A 10,795-nucleotide genomic window follows, 5' to 3' on the forward strand; every position below is an offset into this window, starting at 1 on the left:
TCACTCAGGTTATAGACACTTGTGTGTCTATAACCAGTTAACTTTAGGCAAATACCCTCCTTAATAGCAGCATTCAGTTTTCATAGTACTCTGCTGCTGCTGCTGCTAAGAAAATACCACAAATAGATTTTACTTCGTACAAGAATTTCTTAGAAAACTTGATGCTTAGGATAGGAAGAGATTTTTGTTTCAACAATATTATTAAACTTGAAAGTATGCCTTGGCGGGGGCGGGGGCGGGGGGAGTATCTTGACACAGTTTGAAATAAAGAGAAAGAAAAGCACTGTAGTGGACCCTTCCGGCTGCCTCACAACATTCTCTCCACCTTTCTCTTGAATACACCAACCCATGTGTTTTCAAATTTGACCCTGATTAATCTTAATCATTGTTCAAGCTGGTTTTAGAAAGGCAGAGGAACCAGAGATCAAATTGCCAACATCCATTGGATCATTGAAAAAGCAAGAGAGTTCCAGAAAAACATCTATTTCTGCTTTACTGACTATGCCAAAGCCTTTGACTGTGTGGATCACAATGAACTGCGGAAAAATTCTGAAAGAGATGGGAATACCAGACCACCTGACCTACCTCTTGAGAAATCTGTATGCAGGTCAGGAAGCAACAGTTAGAACTGGACATGGAACAACAGACTGGTTCCAAATAGGAAAAGGAGTACGTCAAGTCTGTATATTGTCACCCTGTTTATTTAACTTATATGCAGAGTACATCATGAGAAACACTGGGCTGGATGAAGCACATGCTGGAATCAAGATTGCTGGGAGAAATATCAATAACCTCAGCTATGCAGATGACACCACCCTTATGGCAGAAAGTGAAGAACTCAAAAGCCTCTTGATGAAAGTGAAAGTGGAGAGTGAAAAAGTTGGCTTAAAGCTCAACATTCAGAAAACTAAGATCATGGCATCTGGTCCCATCATTTCATGGGAAATAGATGGGGAAATAGTGGAAACAGTGGCTGAATTTATTATTTTGGGCTCCAAAATCATGACAGATGGTGACTACAGCCATGAAATAGAAGACGCTTACTCCTTAGAAGAAAAGTTATGAGCAACCTAGACAGCATACTAAAAAGCAGAGACATTACTTTGCCAACAAAGGTCCATCTAGTCAAAGCTATGGTTTTTCCAGTAGTCATGTTCAGCTGAGCACTGAAGAATTGATGCTTTTGAACTGTGGTATTGGAGAAGACTCTTGAGAGTCCCTTGGACTGCAAGGAGATCCAACCAGTCCATCCTAAAGGAAATCGGTCCTGAATATTCATTGGAAGGACTGATGCTGAAGCTGAAATGCCAATATTTTGGCCACCTGATGTGAACTGATTCATTTGAAAAGACACTGATGCTGGGAAATACTGAAGGAGGGAGAAGAAGGGGACGACAGAGGATGAGATGGTTGGATGGCATCACTGACTCAAATGGACGTGAGTAAACTCTGGGAGTTGGTGATGGACAAGAAGCCTGGTGTGCTGTAGTCCATGGGGTCACAAAGAGTTGGACACAACTGAGTGACTGAACTGAACTGAATCTTAATCATGAAAATCTAATTTCTCTTTGCCAATATTTTTACTTAGAAAACGAAACTTAAGCCATGCAATGGATAGCTTGTCTCTACAGAGGTTAATTGAAAAATGAACCCATGAAGATCTTTCTCTTCCTCTAGATTTTGCCATGTGAGAATGTGAGTCCTGAAGCAAATTAACTGCGAGGGGCTGACACATTAAACCAAGAGTGTTAACTGAAATATGGAACCAGAAGTTCCAGAACAAACCTAAAACTTGAGGGCATCCGGCTGCCATATTTTATCAAATCTAATAAGCCATCCATCATAAGACATGACATTATGACATGCACCACTAAGAAAAAACTCTGCCCCTGAGACAGAATGCTTTCTTACGCTCAAGGGTTTTCTTTTTTAAAAACTTAGTTTCTGAAATAGCTCTTTTAGACTTACCTGGGCATAGATTTGTATCACCTTATTATGCATAATAAAAAGGATGCACACCAAACCACTTTAAGATCATCTCAGAACTTCATACTCAGTCTGGCTCTCCTCGGATGCTGTACACTGAACTTCTCCATACCGTTAAAGGTACTAGCAATGCATTTTCTTCTCTTGTACAAGAGCGGTTCACTACCATCTTCAGATTTTCCTTTCAACCCAGGAGCACCTCTTCTAATATTGATATGCACATGAAGGCAATGATACTATACTCACTCCCTGGCCAACAGTGATTTTCAGACACACTGAGATTAATATATGGAAGTTGTGCATATTAGGATCACTGAATACAGAACGGTGGTGCTGGTGTTCAGTCGCTTCCAATCCCATGGACTATAGCCCATCAGGCTCCTCTGTCCATGGGATTTTCCTGGCAAGAATCCTGGAGTGGGTTGCCATGCCTTCCTCCAGAGGGTCTTCTTGACCCAGGGATTGAACCCACATCTCCTGCATTGCAACAGGTTCTTCACATGCTGAGCCACCAAGGAAGCCCATAGATGCCTGTAAATGTCCATATGGACATTTGGATCCTAACCATTGATATGAGAACATGCCTGCTGAGAGGTGACCCAACTCTCCACTATCATGACTACTAACTACTCCTTCAGAATCACACTAAATAACTGGAGACAGGGGGCCAACAGCAGGGTCTGTGCTGAAGGATTCTCTAAGGCAACAGTGATTTATGGGTTGAATGGTGAGTCATTGGTGAAACTTAACAGAGTATTTGAAAGCAATTCTTTGTTTGCTGGTGTTTGTTTTGGCTGTACCCAAGTGACTAGGGGGATTGTAGTTCCCTAACCAGAGACTGAACCCAGGCCCTTGGCAGTGAGAACTCAGAGTGCATTCAAACTACTGGATCACCAGAGAAGTCCCTAGAAAGCAATTCTTAAAGGGCATGGAAACAGGCTGGCAATAGGCGTTAACATTCACATTATAATTCATTGTCCAGCACACCCAATCTGCCCAAGTTGAATTAAATATTACTTGTCACAATACAAAGGGAGATTTACTACCATTGGTTTAGAGGATGATGATATTCTAAGTTAGTGGAATAAGTGATAGTCTGTGTTCAGGGTCATTAAAAAATGTGTGGAGCACGTTTATCGAAGAGTAGGAGACAGTTGAACAGAGCCATGGAGATACCTTTATAAATTAGATTATAATTTAAGAGTAAATGTATTCAAGTTAATAATATTTTTGCCAGAAAAGTAGAGCCTCATCTTGAAACTAAATATCCTCAAAAATTAGTCACATGTAGTTTATGGGTTCTCAGTTTGAGTCTTCCTGTATTTCATATCAGTGCTCCATTAAAACAAATCACTTAAAAAACACTCCAATATGTTTTAACCTCCAGAGAAGGGAATAACAATGATAACAAAAAAGAAAACAACAGCACCATGCATTGAGTACTTTGTATGTTATAGGCACGATATCATGTACTTAATACACAAGGCCCCCATTTCATCTTCACTTATAAAATGGGCTCTTGGATTAACACCATTTTATAGACAAGAACTCTGAGGCTTGAAAGGTCTTCAGAACTTGTCTCCCATTGGGAAGCAGCAGAGGCGTGCATCAAACCCAGCCCTTCCATCCCCTAAGACTATCTGCCTTCCACTCACTGCCCATTGCCACTAATTTCGGCCACTAAGGAGGCAAAATAAAACCAGGGGTCCTTTCTGAGCCTTTCTATGACAATCAGAAGGATGCTCTATTTGACTCTCATCAGTATATTGGAAAAACATATGTTGATTTAAATATATAGCTTACTCAAATTTTGGAATTTCTCCTGCAAACCAGGATATGTAAGAATTGGTTGAGAGTTAAGTAATTTATGCACTGAGTGAAGGACTAGCCAAATTTAAATTTTTTTGAAAATTGTACTCACTTTTATGGGTCCTATTTATGACAATAGATATTATCTGGTTTTAAGTATGAATAAAGAGAGTGGTAAGGAAATAAATAATGAGAGTGCAACTATAGACACATATAACTTTATAATTAGACTTTTTAAGATCTTTAATATATTTCCCAACTGCAACATTCAGCGCTGCCATGCACATCAAGTCAGGCAATCTTGGGTTCCAGTTCTTGGCTACCAGCTGTGTGACTTTGGTCAAGTTACTTAACTTCTCTGAATTTAGTTCCTCCACCCGTAAAATAGGGAATAATAATGCTTCCTCTTAAGAAGTATTTTGAAGTTTACAAATGATATACGTGATATGCCTTTTACAGTGTCTGACACATTCACTTACTCATTCATTCATGTATTTAGCCCTTCAGTATTCACTGAGCACTTACTCTATTCCAGTCACACTACTAAATATTAAGGACACAGAAGTAAACAACCAAATTCAGTAAGACACAAACTTGTCCTCATAAAGTATACATTTTTTTTGTGAGGAACTGCATTAAATCAATGAGTCATAAAAATATATTTGTAAAGTCACAACTGTGAAAAGTACACCTAGAAAGAGAAGCTAACTGAAAGAGCTCCCAGTGATCAAAACTGAAGCAATTTGAGCAAGAAAAAAAAGTAGCATTAGATTATAACTCAAAGTATAAAATAAGCAACATCCAAAATATCCATGAAACCCTCTTACACTGTGGGTGGGAATGCAAATTGGTGTATCCACTCCAGAAAACAGTGTGGAGGTTGCTTAAAAAAAAAAACTAAAAAAAAAAAGAGCTACCATATGATCCAGCAATCCCACTCCTAGACATATATCCAGAAATGATGAAAACTAATTCAGAAAGATACATGCACCCCAATGTTCCTAGCAGCACTACATACAATGCTAAGACATAGAAACAAGCTCAAGTGTCCATTAACAGATGAATGTATAAAGATTTAGTGTATATGATACAGTTCAGTCACTCAGTCCTGTCCTATTCTTTGGGATCCCATGGACTGCAGCATGCCAGGCCTCCCTGTCCATCTCCAACTCCCAGAGTTTACTTAAACTCATGTCCATTAAATCAGTGATGCCATCCAACCATATCATCTTCTGTCATCCCCTTCTCCCACCTTCAATCTTTCCCAGTATCAGGGACTTTTCAAATGAGTCAGCTCTTCGCACCAGGTGGCCAAAGTATTGGTGTTTCAGCTTCAGCATCAGTCCTTCCAATGAATATTCAGGACTGATTTCCTTTAGGATGGACTGGTTGGATCTCCTTGCAGTTCAAGGGACTCTCAAGAGTCTTATAAATACCACAGTTCAAAAGCATCAATTCTTTGACACTCAGCTTTCTTTACACCCAACTCTCACATCCATAGATGACTACTGGAAAAAACATAGCTTTGACTCGATGGACCTTTGTTGGCAAAGTAATGTCTCTGCTTTTTAATATGCTATCTAGGTTGGTCATAACTTTTCTTCCAAGGAGTAAGCGTCTTTTTATTTCATGGCTGCAGTCACCATCTAAAGTGATTTTGGAGCCTCAAAAACTAAAGTCTGTCACTGTTTCCACAGTTTTCCCATCTATTTGCCATGAAGTGATGGGACTGGATGCCATAATCTTAGTTTTCTGAATGTTGAGCTTTAAGCCAACTTTTTCATTCTCCTCTTTCACTTTCATCCAGAGGCTCTTTAGTTCTTCTTCACTTTCTGCTATAAGGGAGGTGCCATCTGCATATATGAGGTTATTGATATTTCTCCCAGCAATCTTGACTCCAGCCTGTGCTTCATTCAGCCCAGGATGTCGCATGATATACTCTGCATATAAGTTAAATAAACAGGGTGACAATGTACAGCCTTAACATATTCCTTGTCCTGTTTGGAACCAGTCTGTTGTTCTATGTCCAGTTCTAACGGTTGCTTCCTGACCTGCACACAAATTTCTCAAGAGGCAGGTCAGGTGGACTGGTATTCCCATCTCTTTCAGAATTTTCCACAGTTTGTTGTGATCCACACAGTCAAAGGTTTTGGCATAGTCAAAAAAGCAGAAATAGATGTTTTTCTGGAAGTCTCTTGCTTTTTCTATGATCCAGGGGATGTTGGCAATTTGATCTCTGGTTCCTCTGCCTTTTCTAAACCCAGCTTGAACATCTGGAAGTTCACGGTTCACGTACTGTTGAAGCCTGGCTTGGAGAATTTTGAGTACTACTTTACTAGTGTGTGAAATGAGTGCAATTGTGCAGTAGTTTGAGCATTCATTAGTATTGCCTTTCTTTGGGACTGGAATGAAAACTGACCTTTTCTGGTCCGTTGGCCAGTGTTGAGTTTTCCATATTTGCTGGCATATTGAGTGCAGCCCTGTAACAGCACTATATTTTAGGATTTGAAATAGCTCAACCAGAATTCCATCACCTCCACTAGCTTTGTTTGTAGTGATGCTTCCTAAGGCCCACTTGACTTCACATTCCAGGATGTCTGGATCTAGGTGAGTGGTCAAACCACTGTGATTATCTGGGTCATGAAGATCTTTTTTGTACAGTTCTTCTGTGTATTCTTGCCACCTCTTCTTAATATCTTCTGTTCTGTTAAGTCCATACCATTTCTGTCCTTTATTGAGCCCATCTTTGCATGAAATGTTCCCTTGGTATCTCTAATTTTCTTGAAGAGATCTCTAGTCTTTCCCATTCTGTTGTTTTCCTCTATATCTTTGCAATGATCACTGAGGAAGGCTTTCTTATCTCTCCTTGCTATTCTTTGGAACTCTGCATTTGGATGGGTATATCTTTCTTTTCCTCCTTTGCCTTCCATTTCCCTTCTATTCACAGCTATTTGTAAGGCCTCCTCAGACAACCATTTTGCCTTTTGGTGTATATGCATAGTAATATATACTATAGAATATTACTTAGCCATGAAAAAGAATGAAATAATGCCATTTGCGGTTATATAGATGGACCTAGAGATTATCATACTAAGTGAGATAAGTCCGAGAAAGACAGATATCACATGACACAACTCATTTGTGATATCCAAAAATGTGACACAAGTGAAGTTATTTACAAAACAGAAACAGACTCACGGACAAGCAAATAAAATTATGGCTACCAAAGGGGAAAGGGGAGAACGAATTAGGAGTTTGGAATTAGCATTTACTACTATATTTAAAACAGATGAACAACAAGGTCTTACTGTATAGCACAGGGATAACAATCATCTTGCTGTACACTTGAAATTAACACAACATTGAAAATCAACTATCATAAAAATTAATTAAATACCCATGATTCCATTGTGATATAAATATTAATAAACAAATAGATAAATAGTGGAGAAGAGCCAAATGTCTTATGCAGAAGAGTTTCAAATAGATTATGTAGGTAAATACTATACTCTAAAGGAGAGGGAACATAGCTCCTTATTCCTTAAAAGCACAGACTTGTGCATTGTGACTCTTTGCCAAAGAGTATGGTATGGAAAGGGCAAGATAAAAAGCAACTTTGCAGCAGAGGAACCTGACAAATGCTACTTCAGCCAGGGGATCTAGGTCAACATCAATAGTCACAAATCACATTGATAGTATGTATCCTTGATATGATGTGATTAAAATAGGACTTCACCTCTGTGATCTTCCGGAAAATCTATAACTCTAGTCTGATCATGACAAAGGCATCAGATAAAAACCAATTAAAGATACCCTACAAAGCACTTCATCAGTATGCCTGAAGATGGTCAAGGTCATCAAAAACAAGGAAAGTCTGAGAAACTCTCACTGCCAAGATGAACTTAAGGAGATGCGATGACTCAATGCACTATATCTTGCATGAGAACCTGTGATGGAGAGAGAATATCAGGTAAAATTTAAGGAAATCTGAATAAAGTATGCACTTTAGTTAGAAATAATGTGTCAATACTGGTTTATTAATTGTAGCACATGTACTATGCCTATATACAATGTTCATAAAAGGGAAAACTGGGTGCTGGATATAAAGGAACTAAGCACCATCTTCACAATTTTTCTGTAAATTTATAACTGTTCTAAAAATAAAGTTTATTTTAAAGTAATATTTTAAAAGTCTATAATGTGCTGTTGTAAACTTTATTTTTTTATTTTATTTTATTTTTAAACTTTACAATATTGTATTGGTTTTGCCAAATATCGAAATGCATCCACCACAGGTATACATGTGCTCCCCATCCTGAACGCTCCTCCCTCCTCCCTCCCCATACCATCCCTCTGGGTCGTCCCAGTGCACCAGCCCCAAGCATCCAGTATCGTGCATAGAACCTGGACTGGTGACTCGTTTCATATATGATATTATACGTATTTCAAATGATCCCAAATCATCCCACCCTCTCCCTCTCCCACAGAGTCCAAAAGACTGTGCTATACATCAGTGTCTCTTTTGCTGTCTCATATACAGGGTTATTGTTACCATCTTTCTAAACTCCATATATTTGCATTAGTATCCTGTATTGGTGTTTTTCTTTCTGGCTTACTTCACTCTGTATAATAGGCTCCAGTTTCATCCACCTCGTTAGAACTGATTCAAATGTATTCTTTTTAATGGCTGAGTAATACTCCATTGTGTATATGTACCACTGCTTTCTTATCTATTCATCTGTTGATGGACATCTAGGTTGCTTCCATGTCCTGGCTATTATAAACAGTGCTGCGATGAACATTGGGGTACACGTGTCTCTTTCAATTCTGGTTTCCTCAGTATGTATGCCCAGCAGTGGGATTGCTGGATCATAAGGCAGTTCTATTTCCAGTTTTTTAAGGAATCTCCACACTGTTCTCCATAGTGGCTGTACTAGTTTGCATTCCCACCAACAGTGTAAGAGGGTTCCCTTTTCTCCACACCCTCTCCAGCATTTATTGCTTGTAGACTTTTGGATCGCAGCCATTCTGACTGGTGTGAAATGGTACCTCATAGTGGTTTTGATTTGCATTTCTCTGATAATGAGTGATGTTGAGCATCTTTTCATGTGTTTGTTAGCCATCTGTATGTCTTTTTTGGAGAAATGTCTATTTAGTTCTTTGGCCCATTTTTTGATTGGGTTATTTATTTTTCTGGAATTGAGCTGTAGGAGTTGCTTGTATATTTTTGAGATTAGTTGTTTGTCAGTTGCTTCATTTGCTATTATTTTCTCCCATTCTGAAGGCTGTCTTTTCACCTTGCTTATAGTTTCCTTTGTTGTGCAGAAGCTTTTAAGTTTAATTAGGTCCCATTTGTTTATTTTTGCTTTTATTTCCAGTATTCTGGGAGGTGGGTCATAGAGGATCCTGCTGTGATGTATGTTGGAGAGTGTTTTGCCTATGTTCTCCTCTAGGAGGTTTATAGTTTCTGGTCTTATGTTTAGATCTTTAATTCATTTTGAGTTTATTTTTGTATATGGTGTTAACAAGTGCTTTAGTTTCATTCTTTTACAAGTGGTTGACCAGTTTTCCCAGCACCACTTGTTAAAGAGATTGTCTTTAATCCATTGTATATTCTTGCCTCCTTTGTCAAAGATAAGCTGTCCATATGTGCGTGGATTTATCTCTGGGCTTTCTATTTTGTTCCATTGATCTATATTTCTGTCTTTGTGCCAGTACCATACTGTCTTGATGACTGTGGCTTTGTAGTAGAGCCTGAAGTCAGGTAGGTTGATTCCTCCAGTTCCATTCTTCTTTCTCAAGATAGCTTTAGCTATTCGAGGTGTTTTGTATTTCCATACAAATTGTGAAATTATTTGTTCTAGCTCTGTGAAGAATACTGTTGGTAGCTTGATAGGGATTGCATTGAATCTATAAACTGCTTTGGGTAGTATACTCATTTTCACTATATTGATTCTTCCAATCCATGAACATGGTATATTTCTCCATCTATTAGTGTCCTCTTTGATTTCTTTCACCAGTGTTTTATAGTTTTCTATGCATAGGTCTTTAGTTTCTTTAGGTAGATATATTCCTAAGTATTTTATTCTTTCCATTGCAATGGTGAATGGAATTGTTTCCTTAATTTCTTTCTGTTTTCTCATTATTAGTGTATAGGAATGCAAGGGATTTCTGTGTGTTGATTTTATATCCTGCAACTTTACTATAATCATTGATTAGTTCTGGTAATTTTCTGGTGGAGTCTTTAGGGTTTTCTATGTAGAGGATCATGTCATCTGCAAACAGTGAGAGTTTTACTTCTTCTTTTCCAATTTGGATTCCTTTTATTTCTTTTTCTGCTCTGATTGCTGTGGCCAAAACTTCCAAAACTATGTTACACATATTTTCAAAAATTTTCAGACATGCTCCTAAATAGAAGCATATGGAACCTGTAGAGTAGGCAATTGCTAGATTTAATGTTCAGCTTTTGGATTTATATATGTGTGTACAACAGTTTTCTTGAGGCAGTACTGGAAAAGCTGAGTTTGGACTCATTTAGCAGTAGCTAATTTTTTTATTTTGATAAAATGCTAGATTTTTTTTAAAAAAGAGCTCTGCCTCCTAAGTCAGAAATCTACTCTGTTGGAGTCACTGATTTGAGTTTTGCAACCTAAGGGCCATTGCCTGGGAGAGGGGACAATATCCCTAAGTCTGAAAGTTTCGTCTGAGAGTCTAAGATGCTGCCATAATTCTATCAGTCTAAGAAGGAAGCTAACAGGTATCAGATGCTTGTGTGCTCAGCACATAGCAAGCTCTTTGCCGCTGTTGCTGTTAAGTAGCTTCAGTAGTGTCCGACTCTGTGCAACCCCATAGATGGCAGCCCACCAAGCTCCGCTGTCCCTGGGATTCTCCAGGCAAGCTCTTTAAATAGAACCAATTTCACCTACTCTTCGTAGACTTCTAAAGTTTGAAAACTCCCATTTTACAGATGGGGAAAACTAAGGCTCAGAAAGCATTCAAC

The sequence above is a fragment of the Bos grunniens genome, chromosome 26, assembly GCF_055505025.1.
Source record: "Bos grunniens cultivar Pamir isolate PY7600 chromosome 26, Bosgru_T2T1.0, whole genome shotgun sequence".
Taxonomy (NCBI): domain Eukaryota; kingdom Metazoa; phylum Chordata; class Mammalia; order Artiodactyla; family Bovidae; genus Bos; species Bos grunniens.